We start from the raw sequence: 6,345 nt of genomic DNA on the forward strand, positions 1-6,345 counted from the left end.
TATTTCTTCCATCTTCTCTTGATGCTTTCTGCATCATTCAATAATTTGCCCAGAGAATCCTTCAATAATGAAAGTTGAGGCTTGAATTTTTTCTTCAGGTCCCCCGGCTTGAGAAATGCTGAACGTGTTCTTCCTTTTTGTTTTCTGACTCCAGATCTTTGCACATTTTGTTGTCATATTTGACTTTGACTTCTTGAGCTGATCTTTGAAATTTTCTGTTCAGCTCTTGGACCTCCTCATTTCTTCCATTTGCTTTAGCATCTCTAAGCTGAAGAGCAAGTTTCAGTGTCTCTTCTGACACCCATTTTGATCTTTTCCTTTTTTCTTTTCTTCTTAATTACTTTTTGCTTTCTTCCTGTATGATGTTCTTGATGTCATCCCACAATTATTCTGGTCTTCAGTCGTTAGTATTTAATATATCAAATGTGTTCTTCAGATGATCTCTAAATTCCAGTGGGATATATTCAAGGTCATATTTTTTCTCTTGTGGATTTGTTAACATTTTCTTCAGCTTCAGTTTGAATTTGCATGTGAGCAATTGATTGTCTGTCCCACAGTCTGCCCCTGGCCTTGCTTTGGCTGATCATATGGAGCTTTTCCACTGTCTCTTTCCACAGATGTAGTAAATTTGATTTCTGTGTATTCCATCTGGTGAGGTCTATGTGTATAATTGTCTCTTAAACTATCTAAAGAAGGGACCTTAAATTACTACCCTGATATTACTAATCAAGAAGTTAGGATCTGGAACTAGTGATGCCAATTTAGGACAACTGGTCACCTTTCTCTTTACTAGATTTTGCCTCTTTTGTTTTTAGTTCTTCCACTGTTTCCTGAGTCTTTGTTGAAGTAAGTAAATAAGAAACAAATGGTCAGTGTTGCCAGCTGAGAGTTAACATTTCAAGGTCTCTGAGCACCGCAGTCACGAGGGGTTAAGGGTATCATGGGGATCAGGGTGGAGTCAGGTGTCAAGGCAGGCACCTAGAGATGCGACTGCTAGTCCAAATGTACAAGGTGTTGTCTAGGGGTTCTAGAAAGTCTCCAGTGGAAGGGTTCATGCCACAAAGCACGACCAAAACCATCCCATTGCTGTTAAGTCCATTTCTACTCAGAGTGAACCTACAAGATGGAGTAGAACAGCCCCATAGGGTTTCTAAGGTTGTAAATCTTACAGAAGCAGATGGCCATATGTTTCTACCATAGAGCAGCTAGTGGATTTGAACTTCCCACCTTGCATGGACTTCCCATCCTACAGCATAAGGCAGTGGTAGTCAATCAAGCTACACATTAGCATCACTGGTTACGGTTAATGCCCAAGCCCTACTCAAACCAAATTCTAACGTGTTGCCGAGGTTGAAAGCCATTGGTCTGGACGAGCCTGTGAACCCAGCAACCAGGGAAAGCTCACAGCAGCATTTGCTCTGAAGAATCAGATTAGACCTCTGATGCTTTACAGCAGCTCCCGGATGTCTGTTTCAGTCTATCCCATTACACAGCAGGTAAAGGGCCTGCCCTGGGCTCTGTTCAGGCTTCCTACTTGTGGTATCCCTGGTAAAAGCACTTGCCCAAGGATAGCAGAGCACAGTCTTATATACCTAGACAAGGAAGAGACCTAACTACATAGTAAGATTTGAGGGGTATGCCCTCTGTCATGATTTATTCATGGAATCCAGATCACTTCAAAAACAGACTTTTTTCCAAGTGCCTTTAAATCAAACCAATTGCCACCAAACTGATGCCAACTCACGGTGACCGCATGTGTGTCAAAGTAAAACTGTGCTTCATAGAGTTTTCAGTTGCTGGAGTTTTTTCTTACCAGGCCTTTCTTCCAAGATGCCTGTGGGCAGACTAGAACCTCTAATGTTTCACTTAGCAGCTGAATGTGTTATCTGTTTGCACCCTCGAGGGGCTCCACCAAGTGCCTATTGTCCAAGTGCCTATTGTTGTTGTTAAGTGCCATCAAGTCAGTTCCGACCCGACCCAAAGCAACCCTGAACAGGGTTTCCGAGGCTGTAAATCTTTATGGGAGCAGAAAGCCTCATCTTTCTCCCACGGAGCAGCTGGTAGTTTCGAACTGCTGATCTTGTGGTTCGCAGCCTGATTCGTAACCACTACACTACCAGAGCTCCTTATAGATGGAAACAAGTAATACTATGAGTGTAACAGGCCTGGTTGGCCAGCTGCCTGGAAGAGGGTAGCTGCTATTCAGTGTGTGGGAATGTGCACTCACTGTTGGTAAATCTTAACCTTTTTTTTATCTTCAAAAAATGTAGAAAGAGTAGCATTTGATAAAGAGACACAGTGACACTGAAGGTTTTTGTAACATGACACACAGAAACAAAAAGTTAGAAGGAGTCTTCCTAAGTGATGCAAATTGGTTATCAAGCTCAACTACTAACTGGAAATTTGGAGATTGGAGTCCCCCCAGAAGCACCTTGAGGAAAAGCCAATGATCTACTTCTGAAAGACCAACCACTGGAAACCATTGGGCGCACAGTTCTACCGACACCTATGGGGTTGTCCTGTGAAATTTAATGAGACTTGCTACTTATAATAGCAATGAAACAACTAATTGAAATCCTTTTAAAATGCTGTCCAAGCAAAATGAAGGCTTCCCCAATCACAAAGGGACCTGGAAGTAGTAACACTGTGTTCCCACTCTCTCTCCTGTATCTTCTCCTTTCTATAAACCTGATACATTCTCCAGATGTACTCGGACTCTGGCTTCTCCCTTTACCTTTTGACTACAGAGGCTTCTCTAGTCTGAGGTTACTAATTACTCCCATGTGTCAAACACAATGGCCTGTTTCAGTTTCTTTGTCTTCCACCTCTTTGTAGCACTTGACTTTGTTACCAACGCCCTCCTCCGTCATAAGGTCATAAGTGGGGATCTCAGATGGATCTCAAGTGCACCATCAGCTGAAATTCTGGCTTCTGGAGATTAAGATGAGACCAGATCCTGTAAGCAAGTCAGAAGGAGCAAGTGGGAGGTTGAGGAGTGCAGAAAATGAGGGCAATCCACAGCCTCTTGGGAAAGAAGTAATAATCTTAGCCTGAGTTCAAAACAAGCACAGTGGAAACAGTCCAGTCCTGGGATTCTGATTGAGTTTTGAACAAGTTTTTTCTGGTTTGAACCCCCTGCTGAGAATGACTTTCTACCTCAGATATGATAAGCAGTGGACTGCTAACCTCAAAGTTGGTGGTCTGTACCCACCAACTGCTCTGTGGGAGAAAGTTGAGGCATTCTGATCCCTTAGAGACTTACTGCCTTAGAAACCCTATACAAGGTTGCTATGAGTTTAGTAAACAATGGATATACTTAATATCCCAGATATACTTAATCAGAAGCAATATTAAACAAGATTGCCAAGTGAGACTGTAGTCCTAGAACACAGAAAATACCAGAAAGTGTTTACAGAACCAAATGTATCTCTTGTATCCCCTCACTATACTCACAGCCAACAAGAATAGAAGCAGACCCAATGGGTCCAGGACTCGGAATGGAGGTGAGAAAGTCACCCAGGCCCAGTAGGAGGAATTCATGAGTCAAACTCGCATCAGGCATTTCAGTGACTATGGCCAAGTTGAGAGACACTGCCCTTTAGAGGAGATTCTGAGAGAGATGGGAGCCAGATGGTCTCAACTTCCTTTAATGGTTGTGGGGGAAGAATGAGCAACCAGAATACTTTCATGTGTGAGAAAGACTGGAAAAGGGCAGATGGGCACACAGGCCTGTTCCTGTGTGGAGGGCTGGGACCTGAAGCTACTTTGATGTGTCTCCTATCACGATTTGTTCCTTATCCAACTTCTTCACGGGCCATTCCCCTGACCAGAGGTTAGAAACAAAGAAAGTGCTCACAGCCATAAACTTACATCATCTCATTTTCCTTCTCTCCTCCCTGTATGGTAATTCTTTGATTCCCGAGCCTACCCCACACTCCTATGTCAGAATCTTTGTTCGTGTGTCTGAGGGAAAGACCGTGTTAAAATCAGACGTCTCGCAGAAATGTATTATGTTAGAGTATGAGACAGCCTACTCCAGCACAGCTTCCTTCCAGTACCAGTTGCTATGGAGATGATTCCTATTCATGATGACCCCTGGGTGTCAAAGTAGACCTGTAACCCATAAGGGTTTTAGAAGTAGATTGCCCAGCCTATCCTCCAAAGGACTTGAACTTGCAACCCTTTCAGTTAGCATCTCAGCATAACTGTTTGCATGACCCAAGGAGGAGAACGCCTTCCTTTTGTTCTTCTGCTTTGTTATCACATTGAAGAAACCTTCATTGCCAATGCTTAGGGGACACTGATCTTTTATGGGTACTGGAAAACTTGAGAATAGTTCACGATAATAGTTGAACAACATGCTGAACATAATGTCATGTATTTTATACACGCACATATACACATATTCTGTGTCACCACATGGTCTACTTTAATTCAGAATAAACTCTTCACCCTGCCTCTTATAACTTTCCACAATTACTATCAATGAAAACTATGAATCAGTCAAACTAAACTATTTTCTGTTTCCTGAATACTCTCCTACGTCCTGATCTTTATGTCTTTGCTCAGACTGTTCCCTCTGCTTCACTAATGCTGTTCTCATTATATCTTTGCCTACTGAAATCTAAAGCCTACCTCCAATCTCAGCTATTTCATAAAGCTCCATGTGTTATATATAAGGAGGACAGGGCAGCGGAATCATTTAGCTAACTGTATGTGTCCTCAGGACAGTTACTAAGCTCTATTGTTCTCAGATTTAAAATCCCAAACTCAGTGACAATAAAACCTATTTGCAGGGCTGTCATAATGACTGAATAAAATGATGTCTCTTATGCAAGCAGTCCTCCTCATTCCAAAATGATTAAGGGGAAATCACCCTGCCTCATTGTAATATGGCCCTCTTGGGGCTCCTCCAGCACTTTGGGCTTCTTTTAAGATGCTTATCAGATACCATCTTATATAATGCAAATAACAACTCACCTTTGACATTTAATTAAATCAACTAAAATTCACTACTACACATCTTCTAGGACAGAGTCCATGGGTGGTGTAAATAGTTAACATGATCTGCTGCTAAGCCAAAGGTTGGTGGTTCGAGTCTACCCAAAGGAGCCTTGCAAGAAGGCCTGGTGAGCTATTTCTGAAAAATCAGCCACCGAAAAACCTATGGAGCATGGTTCCTCTCAGGCACACACGGCATCACCATGAGTTGGAATCAACACAACACCAACTGTTTATCCTCTAGGAGGTTCAATGACCAATCTTATATTTTTATGATTTCTCATGATGTATGTTCTCATGTCTTCCTCTGGTTCTGAGTTCTCCTATCCCAATTTCTTCTCACATTTTATGAATATTCAAATGTTTCTACCTTAAATAGGCATGGAAGTGTCCCATTTCCTTAATTCACATCACCCACCCCATTGTGCCACTCCTACATGCAAAACTAACATTATGCAAAGAATACTACACTTTACTAAAGGTTTAAGGGTGAAAGCAATTTATACCATCTAGGGATGGGAGAAGGAAAATGAGATGACTTAAGTTTATGGCTGTGCACACTTTCTTTGTTTAGAGCCTCAGGTCAGGGGAAGGGGCCATTGAAGAAGTTGGAGAGCAAAGAAAGCAACTTAAAATGGGATATGAGATGTTCTGGTTAAATGTCACTTCAGCCTCTTTGTCCCTGGAATTGTCCACTGTCTCTCTTTTCGCATCTCTAAACCAGTCCTGGTGTGGCGCTGTAGGATAAACAGTCTACCACAAGGTCCGTTTGAACTGCAAGGTCAACAGTTCAAACTCACCATTTGCTCCTTGGAAACCCTATACAAGGTTGCTGTGAGTCAAAACCGACTTTATGGTACTTAAAAACAACAACAAACTAAAAGAAAATTCTGCCTGGTTCGGCACTATCCTCACAATGGTTGTTATGTCTCAGTCCATTGTCGTTACCACTGTGTCAATCCGTCTTGTTGGGGGTCTTCTTTTTTGTTGACCCTCCACTTTATTAAGCATGGTGTTCTTTTTCAGGTCCCTACTGACAACATGTAAAAAAAACGAGAGACGGCGTCTCGCCACCTCACGTCTAAGAAGCATTCTGGCTGTACTTCTTGAGATTATACAGTATACAGAGATATACATACACTCAAGAAACATAATATATATATTACTTCAACATTTACATACTATTTCCACAGCCTTTATTTTCAAAGAATTATGAGTATTATCTCTTTCCTGAATATCAATGCCTTAGGAACATATCCAAATAAAATAAACTATTAAAGGAAACATTCAGCCTAATACAGCTTTAATAAGGATGAAATTGCAAGTAATCACAACATCTAAGTC

Source organism: Chrysochloris asiatica, unplaced genomic scaffold (assembly GCF_000296735.1).
Source record: "Chrysochloris asiatica unplaced genomic scaffold, ChrAsi1.0 scaffold00013, whole genome shotgun sequence".
NCBI classification, from domain to species: domain Eukaryota; kingdom Metazoa; phylum Chordata; class Mammalia; order Afrosoricida; family Chrysochloridae; genus Chrysochloris; species Chrysochloris asiatica.